The 23,507-nt window shown below is 33.9% G+C and overlaps 1 long non-coding RNA gene across 1 annotated transcript; it reads left to right on the top strand.

Moving 5' to 3' along the window:
* Positions 1 to 17,586: 17,586 nt before the first annotated feature.
* On the top strand, positions 17,587 to 19,472 carry LOC140596474 (uncharacterized). The gene is made up of 2 exons (XR_011998444.1): positions 17,587 to 17,866; positions 18,702 to 19,472. It is a non-coding gene; the product is annotated as an uncharacterized lncRNA (long non-coding RNA).
* Positions 19,473 to 23,507: the final 4,035 nt, after the last annotated feature.

Below are 23,507 nucleotides of genomic sequence, written 5' to 3'. Positions count from 1 at the left end.
CCCTGAATTTATCATTTTATTTTTTAAATTTATTTATTCATAGGGACACAGAGAGAGAGAGAGAGGCACAGACACAGGCAGAGGAAGAAGCAGGCTCCACGCAGGGAGCCAGACGTGGGACTCGATTCCAGGTCTCCAGGATCACACTCCGAGCTGCAGGCTGCACTAAACCGCTGTGCCATCGGGGCTGCCCGAATTTGTCATTTTAAAAGATGTCCTTTGGCTGCAAGCTATTGTGCATAAGGTAATAAGGAGAATTATTTTAATATCCAAATTATTTTGTTTTCCTTTATTCATTTGATATTATCAGAATATCCAATATTTATATTCTATCCTATTATTCCTATTCCTGCCTTGGTTTTTATGGTTTCAATTTTTAGTTGAATATATTAAATTCATTCCACTGGAGGATCCCTGGGTGACTCAGCGGTTTAGCGCCTGCCTTCCGCCCAGGGCACTATCCTGCAGTTCCTTATCAGGCTCCCTGCACGGAGCCTGCTTCTCCCTCTGTCTCTCTCTCTGTGTCTCTCATGAATAAATAAATAAATAAAATCTCTAAAAATAAGTAAATAAATAAATTCTCCCTAATAGTCTTTTGCCAGGATCTTTCCATTCACTTCTTACCTAACTATAGCCTTTCTTCCAGAAAGGCTTGTATGAAAAATGTATCCTGCTATTTTACGGTAAAAACTGTTTTGTCTATATACTTTATACTTGGAAGATGACTTTGCTGGATATAAGATCCTTGTATCATATTTTCTTTCCTTGAGTCTCTTTGCAAGTGTTGATCTTCTATCAATGAATATTGCAGCCAAAGTGATTACCTGGACCTTCATTTTCAATTTATCTGTCTTGTTTCCTTTCCTTTATAAGTGACATACTCTTTTTCACCAAGAAGCCAAATGGATCTTTCCTAATAAACTCAACGGAACATTTGTTTATTTCATTTTCTCCTTCACATATTCAGTTTTGCACATGTTATATATTTGGTTCCTGTCTTTTCTTTACTACTTGTTCACTACTTATTTGAATTTAGTTTCCTTTTGTTAATTTTTCTCATTTCACTTTTCTATGTATCCTACTGTTCTGTTTCTTTTCTTCCTATTTATCTTCCTCTTTACTGGCCATTCTTTCCTGTGTGCTTAGTGTTTTTTTTTTTTTTTTGTAAAAGTTGTGATTACATATTTAATATTTTTGTGTTAATGTTGGGAGTGTTGGATTCAAATTTTATCTGCTTTAATGTCTCGGTTTTCTTCCATGTTTTTTCTCTGTTGGGAAGTTTTCCTATTACCCCTTTTCTTTTTTTTTTTTTATTACCCCTTTTCTTAAAGTAACATTATATGGATGCTTTATCTATTCCCCTTTGTTGGTTTTGTTGTTGTTTCTTTCTGTGAGGTTTTTTTTTTTTTTTTTTTTTTTTTTGGTTTGCTTTTTGGCCTATTTTTGTTGAGTTGGATTTTCAGAGAAGAAATTAGCAGGGGATAGCAATGACCGCATTCTTAAGTACTGGTTCTTAACAACTTTTGTCTAATTTCTCTGTAGATGTTTGCCTTTTATTTATTGATATTATTTGATTACTGATATTAAGAGCCCTTTATTTACTAGAAATTATTTTGTTACATGCATAGTGTTATTTAAATGAGCATAGAAGTCCATGTAGTATTATTTTATAAATCTTTATAAATCCTCATTCACTTTATGTATAACCTTTTGTCATTGATGGTTCTATTAGGATAACATAAACCTCTTTAAATATTGCAAGCAATTTAGAGTTTAGCACAGCAAATTAAGTGCTTACAAATCTGTTGAAAGGACTGAGAAGTAAAAGGTCAGGGCATACCACCAATAGATCTCAGGTTTGTTGATAGCTTTGGGGGAATTATGAAGTTCCTATTTCCAACCCTGCTCAAAAGGTACGGGAAGTCACTGCTGTTGGTTGCTGCAGGGCAGGCTGTAACACTGAAGAGAATGATTCTTAATGGCCAGCAGACACTAAAAATTCTCACATTCACCATATCCATGCTTTTGCTTTCTGCTGCAAAAGGAAGAATAGAACTGTTTCACTTCTGCCTTCCAGATCTAACAGTCACTCATATTATTATAATCTAAACCAAAGCCCTGCCACAAAGCACCCTGGGAAATTTGTGTTCTAGACATGCTTCTAAGCTATAGGAGAGAGCACGGAAGGTGGTGAGAATGGTTCTGAGTACCAACAATCCTTTTCCTCAGTGCCAGTACACAGCCTTCTATTCAAGCTTATCTCCCAAACAATGGCAACAAGATCATGTGACTGACAAAGATGATGTGCAAGTGACAATGTGTTTGCTCTTTTCCTGAAATCCTCATCATATGTTATACTATATATAGCATTAGATAGTCTTTATTTCTTTTCTAGTGTAATCACAAACCCCCTTCTATAACCTGTAAAGACTGATTAATAAGTCATTCCCTCAACCCTTTATAAAAATTGTGCAGAAAAAAAGAAAGTCTTCACTTTTTAAATTCATATTATTTACTTGTTTATTTATTTATTGTATACTCCATACCCAGTATGGAGCTTGAACTCACAATCCTGAGATCAAGAATCGCAAGTTCTACTGACCAATGTAGTCATGGCGTGCTGAGAAAAGAAAAGCTTTAAAAAAGGCAACTGATAAGATACAGAACAATGAAGACAATATGATTATTTGTCTAGTCTTTGTTTAACAACTGGTATTTAGTTGCTATTTAAAACTTGTTTCTTTCACTTTCCACGCTATGTTCCATTTATACTCAGTCAGTGCCTCAAAAGTTTGTGATACTCTGCTTAGTAAGGTGATTCAAACTTTGACTCCTTAAATATCATGCTATGTTTGATATTTGATTGCTGTGGCCTTGAGAACCCATGAGTTGGACAAACATAATCCTCTCTGCTTCTACTGTGTAGCAGAAATTATATTGCACCTTACTATTAAGATTGTAACTACAAACAGTTGGCCTTTACCTATTAATTTGGTTGCATTAGAAACTCAGTAAGAGTAAGGTTTTTTTTCTTTGTTTTGTTTTTAATTTCGAGTTCATTGAAACCATCACTGTGCCCTTGTAAAACAATTCCGCCTTTGGAAACGAACACCTGTAAACCATCAAAGCAGTAAATTATAGGGAGGGGAGACAAAATCATTTTTGAGGGTGTTCTGAGGGATTATAATGAAAGGAGTCATTCTCACTTTCAACCATTGAGTTTCCAATCTGTTTTCTAAGACAGAAAAAAACATTTGTGGTCATAAATAAAAAAAAATTTAGAACATTTCTTCAATTCTACCAGGTATTTTCTATAAGCCATTCCACTATATAACTGGACCAACTGCTTCTGGGTAATGAGGCACCCAACAAGGTGAGTGATTCCCTTGGGTATGAGTCCTTTGCTTTACTCTTTTGTTGTAAAGTGAATGCCTTGGTCAGAAGCAACATTGTATGGGATGATAATTGTAGCAAATAATGTATTCTATAAATCAGTGGGTAAGACTGAGGGCAGGAAAATTAGAGACACAGAATGGAAATGCTTATCTATAGTAAGTGATAATATCAATGGGGGGAAGGATTACTACTCTTTGATTCAAAAGGGTAAACATTCATTAAACTGCCACCAGAGCTTACTTCCACCCTTCCCTCTGGGGCTAGTGTTTGAGGTTTTTCTGACTCCAAGATACTTGGCAATAAAATCAAAGTGTAAGCCAATCTTCAATATGAGATCAAATGATGCTAACTTACATACACACATTTATAGTTGTATTACCAAAAAGATCCCTGGAAAAATGATAGGAGCTGATAGATTTTTTTAAATATATATATATATATATATATATATATATATATATATATATACACACACACATATATACATATACATATACATACACACACACAAGGGAAAATAGAGGTTCTATAATGCAATGTGAAAGATGTTAGTTTTTCTGATCCTGCTATGGTAATAGCTGAAATTAATCTCTCAACAGCTGAGAAATTTGGCAGAGGTATTTGGAGGCTGAGAATGTCCCTATGAGAAGAAGAAATTTTTAAAAATATAAGAGGAATAATCAAGAATAGAGAATTCCTGTTCACCTTTCCAGCTGTCACAAAGTGGTGGCTCATATTTTTAAAAATGATATAAAGAAAATTCCCCAGGGAAGGAATCAAGCCAACAGCTTTAAAGAGTAAAATAGCTGCAGAAATCTTTAAAGGAGTACATAGACTGAGAAAGTCAGGGTGAGGACATGGAAGCAGTAATCCAAATGGAAATAACAGGTCTGTAAAGATAGGATGGTGAGAGAAGAGAAAAACAGACAAGAACAAAGACACTTCCTACAGACATCTGAGGTTGTGCAGAGATAGAGTATGGAGAGTAAAAGGAAAAAAAAAGTTGCAGTTTAAGTTGGCACTAAAGAAAAACAATGGTGATACTTGTGCTCCCTAAATGATGGTAGCAATATTTATAAAGGAACTTCAGAAATAGGAAAGAAGGAGTCTGAGCTGATGCAAGGTGGCAACAAAATAATAAGCACTTGCTTATTTATTGGAAATGATCAGCTCAAGAACTAAGTTCAAGGAAGTAAGTACTCTAAAGAAATGTTTTACATATTTAAGCACATCTTACATATGATTTACTACACTATTTAAAAATAGTAATTGCAAACAGAATCTCGCCTTGGTAATTTTTGAAAATTGAAAGACTAAAAGTTGTAGACAATGAAACTGGACCTTGATTTCAAGAATTTTCTAAGCATAGCATAAAACATATGATAGGCACAACGGTAGCAAGGAGAAAAGCTATTGGGTTGAGGAATTTGAAGAGATACCATGCTTTAAGAGGAAAGTGGGAAGAATATTAATTTTATTTCTATGAAGCAAATGTTTGATTAGGAAAACAACAACACAAACAGTTTCTGTTTAAGACCATCTGTCTGAACACTGATGAAATATGTGAAGACATTTCCCAGCAACCCCATCAGCAGCCCATACGCAGTGGTGGGGGATTGTGTGTGAAGGGTGTATAGTGCAAGGTGCCAGAGAAATGAGACAAGCCTGCTTTTATAGCTTCTGTCTGTATATATGGCCTGGAGACTTTTTTACAAGGAGATTCTCAGGTACTTCCAGGAAAGTAAAATACACAAGTGAAACTGGGACTCTAATATACACTCAAAAATGAATTTTATTTAATGCAGCTGACATTGCTTTTTACAGGAGGAGCACAGGTTGTAGACAGATACGAAGAGAGTTCTCTAGAGAACAGTAGGAAGTACAATTAAACAGATCAAAGTAGCAAAACCATAAATGTGCTACCAGATGCAAAAGTGGCACTGTGGAATGTGACCATGCAGAGAGACTGACTCAAGGAGAACTACTGGCTTGCACTCTTTAGAGAGGACTGTGGTGCAAAACAAAACGTGGAGAAGAAAAGCAAATGAAATGAAGGCAAAATCCACTATTAGAAAGTAGAGCAAGGCTGAACAAAGAGCTTCCAGGGATCATTTTTGTGTGTGTGTCTTAGTTCTATGTGGTCTCCTCACAAGCAGGTTACTCACGCTACTTCAAGTTCCATTGCACACACAGGAGCAGCTTAACGGAGGGTTACGTACCTGTTTACAGGAGAACAATTACAGTTTATTGTTGTATTTTCCTGTGTCAAAGTGAACTGGAACATTACTTTGGGGAACAAATTTCACATTTCACTAACTCATGTGAAAGCATGAGCAGATAGGAATGCTTTCCGGAAGATAAATTTTTGAAGGAAGAAAAAGGGAAATCTTGAAAAGGATATGGTGAAGTACAGTATATGACAGCATAGGAGTATAAAAAGCCACTTAAAAAAGCAAAACCAAGAAAGTATCCTACTTAGAAATAACAAAGGAAATCTCTCTGTATAAAACAGAAATTGATGAGCTTGAGGATGAAGATATTAAAAACAGTTTTCAAACATCTAAGGGAAGTAGTAGAACAGAGTCAAAATAAAGTGGTCTTTTTGGAAAGAAAAGAAACTTCTGGTTAAAATATATATAATGTTCTGCCTGAGGGAACCAGGAGTGGAGGAGACCAGGGAACACACTATGAAGTGCTTGAGAATCAGACGGCTCAAGTAATGAAAATAAATAATCGTAATGATGTCACATACACAAACATGCATACATGATAACCTGCTTACATGATATTTTACGTGAGTTGTTTGATGTTTTTAATAATCCTTCAGTCTAGTTATCTTAATTCCCATGTTGCAGGTGAAAACACTGAGTTTCAAAGAGATCTATCAAGATTTCCATGAAAAAATAGTTATTAATCTCCCTTATCATCACTTTTGCCTATGGACTCCTTATTTATGGAAGTGGATTCCTATATTTAGAATGAAATATAAAAGCTTGGGTTTTTATTTGGCATGTCTTTTTTTAACATTTCTTTCTAAAAATTCTTATTGTATTTTATGTAATTATTGGTCTGCATTTGAAGATAAATCAGGAAATAAAACTTTCTTTACCACCACTAGGTAGAAAAATACTGTGCTAGAAGACAAAATCATTCACTAGAAGGGCTGACCAGAGAAATTATAACATAAAAATAAAAAATAATAATTAGAAGAGTATTAAGGGAAAAGTGGTAAAAACTGCAGTGAATTCAATTTATGATAATAGATGTTACTTTTTAACATGTTTGTTGGTGTAAAACACATAGGTATCATATACACAGAACTTCTTAACATAGAGGGAATCCCACCTTATAAATAGGCTTCGATTTTCCACCTTACACCATTCTGGCATTGTGTTAAACACTATGAGAGACATGGAGTGATAGAAGAATTTTGTATTCAGGAGTGAATAAAGGGAGAGGGTGGTATGCACAGATCAGGCAATATAACTATAATTAACCCTGAACATTTACTTTTCATTAAATTATTCCATTAGTTTTGTATTCATTCATTCACTCAACAAAGAATTTATATATTTATCTATATAATTATCTATAGCCACTAAGGAAACCAGTATGGACTTTCCATAATAAGTTAAAAATAGAACTATCATATGATCCTGCAATCCTACTTTGGGGTACATATCCAAAGGAAATGAAAATAGCATTATTTACAACAGGCAAGATATGGAAATAATATGTGTCACTTAATGGACAAATGGATTAAAAAAAGATGTGATATATATATAAACACATGATGAAATATTATTCTGCCATGGGAAAGAAGGAAATTCTGGCATTGAAGACAATATGGATCTTGAGGGCTTATGCTAACTGAAATAAGCCAGACAGAAAAAAACAAATACTGCATGATATTATGTATGTGTGAAATCTAAAAAGAAAAACAAACAAAAAATCCAAAACACAGAAACACAAAACTCATAGAAACAGATAGTAGAAAAGCAGTTGCCAGAGATGGATCCATCTCTGGTAAGAGGGAAAAGAGGGAGAACTTAGTTAAAGGGTACAAACTTTCAGCTACAAGATAAAAGAAGTCTGAGGATCTAATGTGAAACATGGTAACTATAGACAACAACACTGTTACATAATTGAAAATTGCTAAGACATTAGAATTTAAATATTCTCACCAAAAACAAAACAAAACAAAACTATCATACCTCAGGGATAAATTATTAACATTTTTGTGGGCTTCATTCCAGGTTTAATTTTGTATATATACATATATGCATATGCACACATGTGTATATCTTGTTATATATATATATAATTTAAGGACCCTTTGTCATCTTATAGATCATGAACAGTTTCTTAATCATTTAGTAGTCTTCTATAATGCCATTTTAATAGCTATATATTTTTCCAGTACATGTGTGTATATGTGTACATGTGTACTATTAATTTAATAATTTCTCTGTGTTGGGTATTTACATCACTGTCAACATTTCACTACTATAAAAATGTTGTATTAAGCATACTTGAGGTGAACGTGAACATATCTGTAAATTCTTCTTGTGAGGAGTCCCTAGAAGTCTAATTGTTACATATGATATTTTGCACAGTTTTCTGATTTCTAATATACATTGGTATTTATATTCCTAAATCACACTACAGAAAAATTTGAACTTTTTTTCAAACCAGCTGTTAAACATGAGTGTCAATTTCTTCACGCTCTTGTGAACAATGGGCACAATTAAAACTGTTTTAAACAACAACAAAACAAAATTTAAAAACTAAGGGAGAGTTTGCCCATTTACACTTTTCTTTTCTTTTTTTTTTCTTCCATTTACACTTTTCAAACAAATTCCTACTGGCACATATATCTTTTTCTTTATATATAGTACATAAATCTCTATAGTATATCTCTATTCTCTCTCTCTCTCTTTTAAATATTTTATTTATGTATTTATGAGACACACACACAGAGAGAGAGAGGCAGAGACACAGGCAGAGGGAGAAGCAGGCTCCAGGCAGGGAGCCTGACATCGACTCCCTCCCGGGTCTCCAGGATCACACCCTGGGCTGAAGGAGGCACTAAACCGCTGAGCCACCCAGGCTGCCCTCTATTTTTATCTTTGTCTCTGTATATTTAATATGTATTCTTATATAACTATTCCTCATTGATGAACCACCTAAGCTCCTTACTCTGAAGTCCTAGGCATATATATAGGTTCCTGTGTTCCACATATTGGTTTCTGGGCTTTCAGTGACTCCGGGTCAGCAAAATTTTCTACAATTGTCTGGTGAATTAAGTGGAAGGTATTTCATGAAAGAAAGGTGTGGGATGAAGATGAGAGTGGAAAGGAAGGCTGGTGGAAAAATCTTAGAAGGTGCAAAATTTGGAAGCCACAGGGTTTGTGGCTGCTAGGGAGACTTTAAGTGGAAAAAAAGGTTTATTTGGAGAATAAACCTCTGCAGAGAAGTGGTTCTGATGGAAGCAAAATTGCTAATTCACTCCTGAGCAGAACTCCCCAGACTCAGAGTTAACTAAAGAAAGAAAGAAAAAAAGTTCTACATCTGCTTGCATAAAATTATTTATAACTCAAAGTAGTGTTTGGAATTTCACCAAGAAAAAAATTATTATGGTTAGCGTGTACCCAATTTTCCAATACAAATAAACAGAAAGGGTTTGAGGTTATTAATCAATCATGTGTTGATACAGGTAAGTTTATGCTTATTGTTTTTTCCCCCTCACAAACATAAACTAAGTTACTCTGCAAAAAGAAAAATTGTGATTTGCTCTGAGTTTGCTTCTTGGAATGTGGATTACAGAGATATGTATTCTAATTATTCCCAGTGTAGGGATCTGAGGAAATTTACTGGACACTGGGAAGGAAAGCACCAGCATTGTAAGAAAATTGGAGAGTGATATTGTCGTTTCCAGAATTAACATGTCTTATTTCAAAACTGCCCTTAAATTTGTTGGTATGGGGAAAAAAAAAGAGAGAGAGAGAAAACAGCATCTTCTCTGAGGTTCTAGATACCTGGTCCTGTCACTCAAAATACAGGTAATTATAATTATAATTTGAGAAAGTTAAATGACCTGGACTTCCTGGTAAGGCCTGTTTATCATTTGTAATAAGCATTCTATGGAAAGACGTCGTCCAATATTATATCAATGGATTTTTTTGTCTATTCCTGCTATTTCAAACAGCAGTTCTAATTCTTAATGGTGTTACAGAGAAAACAAAAGTCCCTTCCCATAAACAAGAAATTTTCAACCTGATTTTTAAGCGGACTGCTAATTGGAATATAAAGCATATTAAAATATGATGGGGACTCCAAGTGCCAGGAAAGACCAAAAGGGGGGCAAACTATGGGTTTATACATCAAATCTCAGGACACATCTTCAGCAAAAATCAAGGTCTCTGTGTATTTATGTGTGGTTTGAACAAGAAGACATCATACTAATTCAGAGCATAACTTTTTACTGGACGAAGACAAGTAATTTCTTTTTCAGTCATTAACCAAATAATAAATTATTTAAATAGGAGGTATTTAGATCCTGTTCACAGGTATGTATGTAGAGACTACCTATTTGAAAACAAGCCCTTTTTTGTGGGTTGAAAATCCTTTCAACCCACAAAAATAAGCCAATCTCAATATTCTAACTACTCTTTTGTCTTTTATGCTAGCTGTTTTGAGATATATTTCATTAAGGGGAGGATTTTTCTCAAATGGGTAAAATGAGTGAATAATGTTGGAAAGCAAGGGCAAAAGTAGCAATTATTTGAAAAAATGGCCTGTAGGGTGAATTAAATAGTTATATATATATAATAAAATGATCAATGATTTTTTGGAAAGAAAATTTTTCATTTTCTGATGTATGATTCTCTGTAATCTCTATTCCTAAAAGACTACACCTATAAATGGGGCTTCTGTGCCAGCAGCCAAACACTTTAGATTTCTTTTTTTTTTTTTTTTAAACTACAGGTCACAATCCAGAGTGTAAGTGTGAATGTGTGTGTGTGTGTGTGTGTGTGTGAGAGAGAGAGAGAGAGAGAGAGAGAGAGATGACAGAGACAGAAACAGAGATAGAGAAAGAGAGAGAGAGAGAGAGAGAGAGAGAGAGAGAGTGAGGTGAGAAGGGGTGGAAGGAGAAAGAGAAAATATTTTGTTGCATTCCCCTATACAATGCAGTGCATCTTTGTTCTTTATTTGATTGCTATTTTATTTTCCTCCTCTCCAGTACCACATCGCTTTTTGTTTCTTTTTTTCCTCTGGGTATCTATATGTCGGCATATCTAACAACACTTCTTCACATTTGAAAGATGAGAAAATTACTAAATCCGCAAGTCCTTATATCTCATATAGCATCTGGCTTATATGGTATCTAGCAAATGAACCTAAACACCTTTAAGAGCTTAATAGTCTCTTTTTCTCCTAAATTTTAAAATTATTTCACAGTAAAACATTTTGGTATTTGGGAATGCATTTTAAGCTTCCCGTTGAAAATCACTGAATGTATATCCATCACCTCTGTATAACAAACTAAGCCAGAATGTTTTATAATTACTATTAAAATGGAAATCCCTAAGAACTAAAAATTTGAGATTTCCTTCTGTAAAACTGATTAATTAAAATTTTGATCCTGAGTTTTCCTGATTTAATTTTTTCATAAATAGACAAATAGATATTTATATGGTCTGCCAACTTCAGCTTCAGTATCTAGGGGGAAAAAGTTGTCAGACAGGCATGTAATAATCATATTGGTCAATCTAGCTTGATTGCTTTCTTCCAGCAATGGGCAGTTGTAATTTCCTATCACATTTATAGTCAGTATATTTGAGAAAGGGCAAAATAGGTTAATGAAATCATTATAATTTCATTCAAATGATATATATTTTAAAAGCTCAATTAAAGAAACAGATACCAGGGCACCACATTTTATTTTGCCTTATGGAGACCACTTTGCTGTAGTACCTTTAAAAGATACTGAAAAAAAACACATTTACCAGTGCTGAAATGAATGTGAAGTCATTATCATTACTAAACATATCCATAAAGTAAATTTATTGTGAAAAGAGATGATGTGGTTTTTTTTTGAAATTCATTTGTTCTTTCATCTATCCAATGCATGTTTTATCAAATTCTTCTCCTTTTAAGATGGCATAACTGGTTTTAAAAGAGTACTCAGAAGTTAGACTAAGCCGGAATTTAACATCATTGCTTATTATTTGTTTGTTTTTAAGCAAGGTAATAAGTTTCTTTAATGATAAGTTTCTTTGTAAGATGGACATATTGATGTTACTATCCTCATTGTAATAAGGGAAAGAAATAAATATAAAATTACAGCGACTGATATACAAGATGTTAATAAATTTTATTATCATTTTTATTGTTATTATTATGTTGCAGCCTTTAGAGCTGTGGAACAGGTAGAGTTGAATAGTATATTCCCTTCCCCTCAGCTTACTGGTGTCCAGGTAAGAAAGCAGAGAGATAATATTAATATGGTAATATTGTGTCAAGATATGACCTAAACACACTTTATCTAAATTAACTCACTTATATTGTCAATGATTGTATGAGGTGAAATTTGTGGGTGTCCCCATTGTACAGACAAAGAAATAGTATCTCCAAGTTATACAGCTAGTTAAAGCTGAGTTGGGGGGCAACTGAGTGGCTAGGGGTGCCTGAGTGGCTCAGTTGGTTAAGCGTCTGCCTTCAGCCCAGGTCATGATCTCAGGGTTGGGATGGAACCCTGCATTAGTCTCCTTGTCCAGCAGGGAGTCTGCTTCTCCCTCTCTCTCTCCTTCTGCCTCTGCCTACCACTCCTCCTGCTTGTGCTCTCTCTCTCTCTCTCTCTCTCTGTCAAATAATTAAATAAATAAATAAATAAAGTCTTTAAAAAATGCTGAGTTGGTATATGAATCTAGGCAGTCTGGATTCAGAGTCATTGTCTTTGTGTTTGTTTAATCCTTAACATTATAACTGTATGCTTCCTAATTCATACTACCTATGAACCCTTGATTCTTTGGATTAGAACAATACCTAGAAAAATCTGAGATACTTCAGAATCTTTCTATCAGTACTCTATTCATGGCTATGAAATCTCAGGTAATAACCATAATTTCTTCCCATAAAAGAAAGAGAAATGGCTGTCCCCAACCACATTCAGTGTTTTTCTTCTAGTTATAACTCAGCCATCAGGATATCGGTCTCTGCACACAAAATAACCCAAATTTCCAGAGTGAAAAGGAATTTCTCCATATTTTACAATTATTCTAACATCCCTTGCCCAAGATAAGCAAAATCCATAAGGGCATTCGGCCATGACCTTTCCCCCAAACACTACTGCTCCTTCTGGCACAAATAATCCATGTTCTTCACCCAAGTCATTTATTGCACATTTGCTCTGGACCCAGCAGCAGGAAGATAATGAGAGAAATTCAACGCTACTATCCCCACCTTCTGGAAGCTTACAACCTTTTTAAACAAATATGCAACCATAATGTATGACCTCATTATGGCATCATGAAAAAAGAATAATATCTATGTCCAAAACAAACTTGCATATATGTAAAATGGCACTTGGTTATAAATACAGTGCGTTCTGCTTATTTTAGAATTATTTTCTGCCCTCACTCAATGATAAAGAATCCAGACATTTTTCATTTCCATAGTGTGGCAGGGGAGGCATAATTCCTATTTCATCCTTATGGAGACAATGTATTTTCTGGGGAATTCCAGGTTTATGGGAGTATATTTTGACTTTAAAAGAAAATTGTTTCTCTCTTGGCAACACTTTAGACACCAAATATGTAGATTTTCTACACCAAGAAATTCTCCAATTTTCTGCAGATACCAATTACATGTCCTACAATTTATTTTAATTCCGTTACTAACTACCCAGGATCAGTATGCAGACCCCAATGATTAAAGCTTCAGACTGTCCCACCTCAAACACCAATCACAAGTAGTGGGTCCCCAGGTTACCCACATTTTTGCTGGAATTGGCTACAAATCAGAGATTCTTTTTTAAAAATAATTTATTTATTTATTTGTTTGTTTGTTTGTTTTAGAGAGAGCACACATACGCACAGGTGCCAAGGAACACTGTATATACTTTTTTTTCTTCCAAAAATATGTAGCTAAGTGCAAGAATAACATACATTTTACAAGTTTTAACTAGTCAAGCTAACAGTTTTCACAACATATCTTCTTCTAATATAATTACAAGGAAACATTTCATGTAGTGTGATTGTCACTAGAAAGATTCCAATTTAACTATAATAGCATTAGTGAGTAACAGGGCATGGAAATGAGCTGTACAAACTAGCACCATAAGGAAAAGATTTTATATCCACACTATTTAGAATGGGATCACTACTATCTTTGTGTCTCTGTGATTCCTAAGTTTCTCAGGTAAAAATAAACTTAACATAGTTAAACAAATAACATTTAAAATGAAAAATTCAAGTTTCTATTGAGTCAGAATTTGAGGCAAAGATACAATTAATGTTTCCTTTACCTACACTCTCCCCCATACACACATAACTAAAATCAATTAAGACCTATCGTCTCAATTGATAGTAAATTTCATATAGACTAAAATATGCTCATCCATTTTAAGCTATTCTTTTGTCTCAGATTTCCAGCACACTTGGTTACATACAGGTATAGATATAGATTAAGACTACATAAGGTATCTGCAATATAGGGACTTATGCAGATATGAACAAAGTGATGGAAGTAAATATTAATTGATTAATATTAATATTAATAATTAATTCTAATAACTTTTTGACGTATGACAAGGAGGTAATTCCCAAACTGGGAAACATTTTCATTATCTTTCCAACCCATGCATTCTGAGAGGTAGTTTTAATAACATATACCACTAATATAATACATTTGACTGTTTATTGATTGATTGATTTTTGTTTTATTTTATTTCTTTTTAAGTAGGCTCCACACCCAGCATGGAGCCCAACACAGGGCTGGAACTCACAACCCTGAGATCAAAACCTAAACTGAGATCAAAAGTAGGTCGCTTAACTGACTGAGCCACCCAGGTGCCCATAAGTTTGACTATAAAAAAAAAAATTAAGTATTGTTTCTCTAAATCAAACCATAATAATTGAAGGGTACTAAATTTCAGTCTGTAGTGAGCTATTAATTAAAGATGAACATATCTGTGTATTTCAACAGAGCAGAAGGTGTTGAATTTCAGGAAATTTGCAGGCCTAGGAGATATTTGCATTTTTAAAAGGAATCACAAGAAACACTATTGTATGAATTTTACACCCACGGATCTCCTAAATTTTAAAATGAAACCAATAATGTGTCTTGTTCCAAAAGTATGATTGACTTAATGTGTTGAAGTTTTTTGTTTTTAATATATATAGTTTTTCCATGACCAATTAGTTGATATACAATGGCCTGTGTCTTCTCCTACAGTATGTGATACATTTTTGGTGAACATGCACTATATTTGCTGCTTCCATAATAAATCTTCAAGTTATCTAACAGAAAGATGTTTATACAATGGGTACAGATGGTATAGACTGACAAATTTTTAGACATTACTTCTTAACACAGTGTCTTTTAACACAGCTTCTCTGGAATGTTGCATATAGGAATTCTAGTTAGAGAAAACATATGTAAACTATGTCTTATAATAAAAGGTAATTTTTTAATCTTTATATTTGTTGTTTAAAATGGGATTGCTAATGTCTCTGTTTCAGCCTTTATGCTAGTTTTATTTTTTGAGATGTAATTAACTACAATAAAGTCTAATTTATAGTTAGAATTTGGTAAGTTGTGACAATATATAAACCTGTGAAACAATTAATACAATCAGGATATTGAACCCATCTCCATAACCTACAAAAATTTGTGTCTTCCCTTGGTAATCACAGTTCCCAACCAAGCTACCTCCAATCTTTCCTAGGCAATAACTGATTTTATTTCTGACATCTTTTATTGGTTTGAATTTTCTAAAATTTTCTTTAGTTAGATCCTATAGTATATGCTTTTTTGTGTGTGTCTTATTTTTTTTAAGATTTTATTTATTCATGAGAGACACACACAGAGAGAGAGAGGCAGAGACATGAGCAGAGGGAGAAGCAGATTCCCTGGGGGGACCCTGATGTGGGACTTGATCCCAAGAACCCAGGATCATGACCTCACCCAAAGACAGATGCTCAACCGCTGAGCTACCCAAGTGCCCCTCAGTTTTAAGATATTATGAATAATAATATTATGAATATTATGAATAAAACTACAAACAATTTGCATATAAATCTTTGTATAGGTATTGCTTTTTTTTTCCTCTCAGGTATATGTCTCAGATAACACAGTAGTGTTATGTTTAACCATTCAAGGTTTAAATCTTACTATTTTTGTTTCCATTTTTCCATGTGTTCTTTGTTGCCTTTTTCTTCTCTTTAATTTATACTAATTGGATATTTTTATGAATTCACATATCACTTTTGTTCACCAATTAACTATAAATACTTATTTTAGTGATTGCAGGTTGATGGTATATATGTTTAACGTTTCAACACTTCAAGTAATATTAAACCATTTCATGTAAAGTGTGAGAACCTTATAATAGTATACTTCCATTTCTATCCTCATGGCCATTTGTTATTGTTGTCACACATTTATTTCCCCATATGTTATAAACTCCACACCACATTGTTATTATTTTTGCTTTAACGGTAAATAATCATTTTTTCCAGTTTAAAATTGTGGTAAAATATACATGATATATTAAAATTGACCATCTTGAGGGGATCCCTGGGTGTCTCAGTGGTTTAGTACCTGCCTTCGGTCCAGGGCAAGATCTCGGAGTCCTGGGATCAAGTCCTGCATCGGGCTTCCTGCAAGGAGCCTGCGTCTCCCTCTGCCTGTGTCTCTGCCTCTCTCTCTCTCACTCTCTCTCTCTGTGTGTCTGTCATGAATAAATAAATAAAATCTTAAAACACACACACATACACACCTCCCTGTTTATCTACAATGGCTGTGCAAATTTGCATTCTGATCAACAGTGCACAAGGGTTCCAATTTCCTGGAAAATATCCCATGTACAGTTGAAAAGAATGATTGTTGTTGGGTAGAGAACTCTATATATATGTTTGTTAGATGTAACTGGTTTAGTTGTGTGGTTCAAGTCCTCTATTTCCTTCTTCCCTCTCCAGAGAAATCTCTTCTGATTTTTCTAATCATTATTGAGAGTGAAGTATTAAAGCATCAAACTATTATTGCAAAACTATTTCTTTAAGGCTTCTTCCAAGAAGAAAGATTAGATTACCAAGGGAAGACAACCTTGCTTTATATATTTTGATTGTTATTAGGTATATAAATGTTTATAATTTTGTATCATGCCGTATGAACATTAATATATAATGTCCCTTAACTTTTATTACCTTTTTTTCATTTAAAGTTTATTTTTTCTAGTGTTACTATAGCCACCCTCTCCTCTTTTGGTTACTATTTGCAAGGGTTTTTTCCATCTTTTCACTTTCCACACGTTCGTGTCTTGGATCTAAAGTGAGTCTCTTATAGACAGCAGATAGTTTAACCATGTTTTAACCCATTCAGCCATTCTCTATGTTTGGATTGGAGAATTTAATCAATTTATATTTAATGTAATTACTGATAAAGACTTCTGTCATTTTGCTATTTGATTTACATCAAATATGTCTTATAGCTTTTTTGTCCCTAATTTCTTGCATTACCATATTCTTTCATGTTTAGTTGATTCTTTTAGTGAAACATTTAAAGTCCTGTCTAACCCCCTCTTGTGTGTATTCTAAAGCTATTTTCTTTGTGAATACTATGAGGATTATATTTAAAATTATACCTGAAACTATAATAATATGCTAATTTGAATTTGTCAATACTATATGAAAGCTCTGCTCCTTTATAGCTCTATCCCTATTCCTTTCAGGTGCTGATGTCACAAAATTACATCTTTATATGCTGTATATCCAAAACCATAAGTTGATATTTTTTTAATTCACCAGTTTTTTTAAATTATGTAGAAAACAAAATGTGGAATTACAAACCAAACTTCCAATGATACTTTTAGACTAATAATAGTATTTTAAAAAGTTTTCATTTCTTATTCCTACAAAAAACAGAAAGTAAAGTTACCAACTATTGTTACAGTAATAATAGCTTTTGTAATTGCTTATATATTTATATTTCCTGAAATCCTTGTTTCTTCATACATCTTTCAGTTACCATCTATTATATTTTCCTTTTGACATTCAAGACTCTAGTATTTCTTGCAGAGCATGTGTAGTGGTAACAAATTCCCTCAGATTTTTATAAGACAAAAATCTTAATTTATGATATTTTTGAAGTACAATTTTGCTGGATATATTATTCTTGGTTTATACTTTTTCTTCTTTTAGAACTTGGAATATATCAGCTCACTTTCTTATGGCCTCCAAAATTTCTGGTGAGAAATCTGCTTATAATTTTAGTGAAGATCCCTTATATATGATAAGTCATTTTTCTTTTGTTACCTACAAGATTCTCTGGTTTTGGCTTTTGGCAGTTTGATTAAAATGGGTCTTGATGTGGGTCTTTGAGTTTATCCTGAATAGATTTGGTTGAGCCTCCTATACTGGCTTGAATAGTAATCTCCCAAAATATATATCCACTCAGAACCCATGCAGGTGACTTTATTTGAAAGTGGTGTCTTTGTAGATACAATCAAGTTAAGATGAAAACATAGTGGATTAAGGTGGAGCTTAAATCCAATATGACTGGTGTTCTCATAAGAAGAAAGAGATTCATAAACAAATCCAAAAGGAGAGCACCATGTAAAGACAAAGGCAGAGAGTGGAGTGATATATCTACAAGTCAAGTAATTTCAAGAATGGCCAGCAACCACCAGGAACAAGGAGAGAACCTCCGGTCACCACCAATCTTGTCAACACTTTAATTTGAACTTCCAATCTTCTGAATTAGGAGAAAATAAATTTTTGTTGTTTTAAGCTACCCAATTTTTAGTAGTTTGTTACAGTGGCCCTAAGAAACTAATAAAACTCCCCTTAGTCTTTAGATGCATAAGGTTGCAGCTGAATTTGGAACTTCAGTTGTAGACCTGTTGGAATGAATAAGTTTCTTTCACAAATTAGAATAGCAAATTAATGGAATCCTTATTTCCTAGTGATGAAGTTTAGGTAATGTGAGATTATATAGTGTCATGGTGTTTGAAAAATGTATGAAGAGTTTTAGGTTTATGTGGATGTAAACTCGGGGTCCTTGCTTTCTGTTGTCCTTTTAAGATACGTCAAGGGTTACTGTACAAAAAGAAGGACTTTCGAGAGACTGGAGACAAGGATAAAGAAGAAAAGATCTGAGAGCTATTTCTAAGGAGGAAAAAATGGCCTACCCCAATACTGATTCCCTCCCTTATGTTTTCCAGAAATATTTCAGGATTTCTATGAGCCATTGTCTGCTATAAGCTTATCACTCTTACTCTTCCCTAAAATACTTACTTATTATGACTATCTGATATAAATTCACCATAATATTTTAGTTTAAGGAAATAAGTTCATTTTTTATTGTATTATTATTGTCACTGTTACTATTTTCAATAACAAGCTGTCAATTTAATCGGGAGCAGATATGACTTAACACACTTGAGTAGAAAAGGTAACTCTAAGTTTCTACCAGCTATCTTGCTTTGTCTTTTTGCCAACAGAGATGTCCCAAGCAGAGATTGTTCCTTTAATCACAGTCCGTAATGGAAAGGCATATAAAGCATACAAACATATAGCTCCTGATTAAAAGTAAATGTGCTTAAAATTACTAAAAGTAATGTTTTATGCCACTGAAGTTTGGGGGCTATTTGTTACCAAAGCAAATCTATCTAAAAACAGTCTTTAAAAATAAAAATGTAACAACTTTTACAAGACTAAGTTTAATGGTTGGCAGATGATTAATGGGTAAAATGAAATTTTGTAAATTTCTTCATCTTTCACAGCTTAGATGGAATATATATTGTTGTAATTGAAATATCACAAAAAATAAAAACTAGAACTATTACCATTTAATATTTCTTTCTTAATTCTCTCTCCTATTAGTAGCCTTAAGTAACATTTATTAGATTTAGCAAATGTGTATGCATTGTAATAGGACTTTATGGAAACTCATATCATGGTTTGGAATCACTTTCCACATTTATGATTTGGAATCATTTTCCACATTCATGATTTTTCACATCCTTGTGATGCGCTCTGCGCAATAAAATATAAGGGAAATCACAGTGGATCAGTTATGCATTTAGGCCTCAAGTGTTATTGAATACTTCTGCCTATTTTCTGGAACTCCTTCTATGACTATGAGAGAAAGCCAAAGATAGCTTATTGGAAGATGAGAGACAGGGGGGATGCTAGAGCCAGCTCTTATTGACTTGGAGGAGCCAATCATGTGTATCTTTTACGAACTTCACATTCAGCTAAATCACATCGTCGTTGCTAGACCAAAATTACCAAGGCTGAACACTGATCTGCCTTTCTGAGTCAAAATGTTTTCTCAGTGTTATCTCTTTGTATTGGGGTCTTAATTCGGTAAATTTTTTCAACATTTGAAATCACTGAGTTTCTGAAATCTCTATTTTATTTTTTATTCCTACTTGCAAACTGGCCACTTTTTTTCAGTTTGCCTCTTTTTTTCAAAATACGTTTCTTAAAGAAATCACCCCAAACTGAAACATACTACCAATGCCAATCTTTAGATCTAAACATTTCTTAGTTATCCAGTCTTCCTTGTAAATTACTTCAAAAAACAATTTTATCAAATATTTCACCAATGCAGTCTTTAACTTCTGATTAACGTTGTCTTTTACAATCTGGAGAATTTATAAGCCAATGCCACATACTTTATTTTTTAAGGCACCACTTTACTTTTGATACTATCAACTGGGAGGTTTGTCTCAACATTATACTCCATCAAGAATATAATTTGGTGACGATTCTACTGTCTGCAGTGAGATGTAGATTGCTGTGGTAGTGAAAGGGGACATTGCAAATTATGTCCTACTTCTTAGAGGTTTCTACTCTAAGAAGCACATGACTTCATATAATGTGTGGAGTGGCAAAGAATAATACTATCATTTTCCCAAAAAGGGGGAAAGCAAAAATCTACAATAACATTAATGATTACTACAGTAGCTATTAAAAGAAGAAATAATAGAATATCACATATACCAGATCTAAAGAATGACATGATTTGAGGAAGAAAGACATGTGGCTATTTGTTTTGGTGTACAATGATATAATCACATGCAGAGTGCAGAGTGCAATATTGGATGTGAAAAGAGAGCCAGCATCTGGATGCTGCACAGAAACAGTATCAATGACCAGTTAGTCTTAACAAGAGCAGCAGGGTGAAGAAAAGAAAACTACAGCAATATTCATATGAGTAACTACATGTCCTATTCCATTTTGGCACGGAAGGCGGCTCAGAATATCAAGATAACAAAAAGTAAAAGATGTATGCCTCAGTTTCATTCTTGGGATAGCTATCTGGCTAGTTTTGTGGGAAAGAAGGAGGCAAGCATTAAAACGAATATGAAACTGAAGCTTTAAAGTTGGCCAAATTTTTGTTTATAATTGAAATGACCATAAAATTGGAAATGTGCACAAGACAGGCACTACTGTGGAATTAGAAGGGAGATTTTAAAATATTGCTGAAGGCAGTGTTTGTACACAAACAAAATAGGCACAGCCATTTCTTATTATTGGTGGGTAGTTATATTCTATAAAGTGACCACACATGCCAAAATAGCAAATACAGAACCACTTTTCCTAAGGATAATGCAGGGATATATTCCTGAGAACTGATCACAACATCTTTATCAACTGATCAATATATAACTTTGTTTTATGTTTCTCTTTAAAAATACTTTCTTTAATATATATTGTTGATTGATTAACTTTGAATTAATGGCAAATAGCACTATAACTCTTGTCTGAATGCAGCTTACCACATGTATTTTCTTTGTAAGACACATTGTACACTTTTGCACATAGGAACACTAGACAGCACTTCAGCATGATATTGGAGACCAAAAGAAGCTAAATCAACGATAAAAAGCTTAAATATGTAAAAACAAAACAAAGAATAAAAACCAAAGTATGACACCAAATAGACTAAGGGATATGGCAGGAGGAAGGATTATTAAGTTGAGACTATTTCACTTACAGGTGAGAAATGTCGACCGTACCTTGATTCTAAGTTTTCGTAAAAATGCAAAAGTCTAAGACTCTAAGAAGTGTTGTGAGAACAGAGCAAATAAGATATTTCTGTGGTTGGAGTAGTGAGTTCTAGTTTGGAGTTCGAGAAGAACTTTTCAAAGTTCTTTTCAAGAATAATTTTGAATAAATAATAAATGTATACATATATATTTGTATGCAAATGTATTTATAATTGTAAGAAATCATGAAACGTCAGGAATATAAAAAATGAGCTATCTCTCTTACTCAAGTCCTCCTACTATTCAGAACTCCTTATTGGATGACACATAGTGTTACAAAGAGGGAAGGAATCTAGAAGGACATGGCATTTGAACAGGGCTTTAATAGGTCTTCTGGATTTGGAGAAATGAAGATGCATTATCAGTGCATTTATAGAGACAGTATGAGAAAATCTCGATTGAGGGGATCCCTGGGTGGCTCATTGGTTTAGGACCTGCCTTTGGCCCAGGGCGTGATCCTGGAGTCCCGGGATCGAGTCCCACCTTGGGCTCCCTGCAGGGAGCCTGCTTCTCCCTCTGCCTGTGTCTCTGCCTCTCTCTCTCTCTCTCTCTCTGTGTCTCTCATGAATAAATAAATAAAATATTAAAAAAAAGAAAATTGCCAATTATAGATTTAGTGAGAAGTTCCAAGTTACATGATCATATTACAATTCTCTTTTGAATCATGAGTTAAATATGCCAAGGAGTAGAAGTTATATCAGTGGATCTCAGAAGTGTATTCTTAATTTCCCTTCACTGTTAAAATTGTTCCTTAATATCCCACGAAAATCTTTACCTATTAATTTCATCCTAGTGACTTATTTTAGTACAAAAAGGATTATATAAGACTACAAGAAAGCCAAATCAAACAGTAAAAAGAAATTAATGAAATACAACCTTGTTTGAATTTAACTGTTATTTCTGATAGTTTCAAAAACCTTTGGGGTTTTAAACAAACTCAACTGAAATAGTTCTACAGTCCCATGAAGTAGGTGCAGGCATTATAATCTCTATATTACAGCTGGGAACCTTGAGGCACAAAGCCATTTAAGCGATATGTCTGAGGTCACTGAGCAAGTAAGTCACTGGTGAGGCCAATAATAGAATCCCAATTGTTCAGCTAGTTCTTTGTTCAGAAGACCATATTGGTTTTTTTATTACGCCAAGGATAAAATTTAGCTTTATATCAGAGGATATTTCTTCTTACATGCCAACCAAAAAATCAACATTTAAAAAAATCATTAAATGGGGATCCCTGGGTGGCGCAGTGGTTTGGTGCCTGCCTTTGGCCCAGGGCGCAATCCTGGAGACCCGGGATCGAATCCCACATCAGGCTCCCAGTGCATGGAGCCTGCTTCTCCCTCTGCCTGTGTCTCTGCCTCTCTCTCTCTCTCTCTGTGACTATCATAAATAAATAAAAATTAAAAAAATTAAAAATAAAATAAAATAAAATAAAAAAATAAAATATAAAAAAATCATTAAATGGATATTAAATCAAATCATATTTCATGCTTGAGATTTTCAAGTTACTCTCAGAAAAGTGTTTTCTTGTTGTTTAAGAGGAAAATACCCATACATAGTTTTTTGTTGTCATCATCTCAATTCATAAAACTTTTCTCCCTCCCCTAAATATTTAATGACTCTATTTAACTATGAGTATGTTCTGGTTTCTGCACAAGAAAATGCAAGCCATAGTAATTGGCTTTGCCTTCAGACAGCTGAGTCAGCAAGAAATCAGAGAGCCTATAGAAACCTTTTTATTTCCTATCAGTTTTTCAGAGTTTTAAGCCATTGAAATATATTGAAAAAAATCTGGGAGGGAACTAAACCATGCAAATTAACCTTACATCTG

This window comes from Vulpes vulpes, unplaced genomic scaffold (genome assembly GCF_048418805.1).
Source record: "Vulpes vulpes isolate BD-2025 unplaced genomic scaffold, VulVul3 Bu000000665, whole genome shotgun sequence".
Classification (NCBI taxonomy): Eukaryota; Metazoa; Chordata; class Mammalia; order Carnivora; family Canidae; genus Vulpes; species Vulpes vulpes.
Note: the sequence above shows the minus strand (reverse complement) of the source record. Positions and strands in the feature narration are given on the sequence as shown.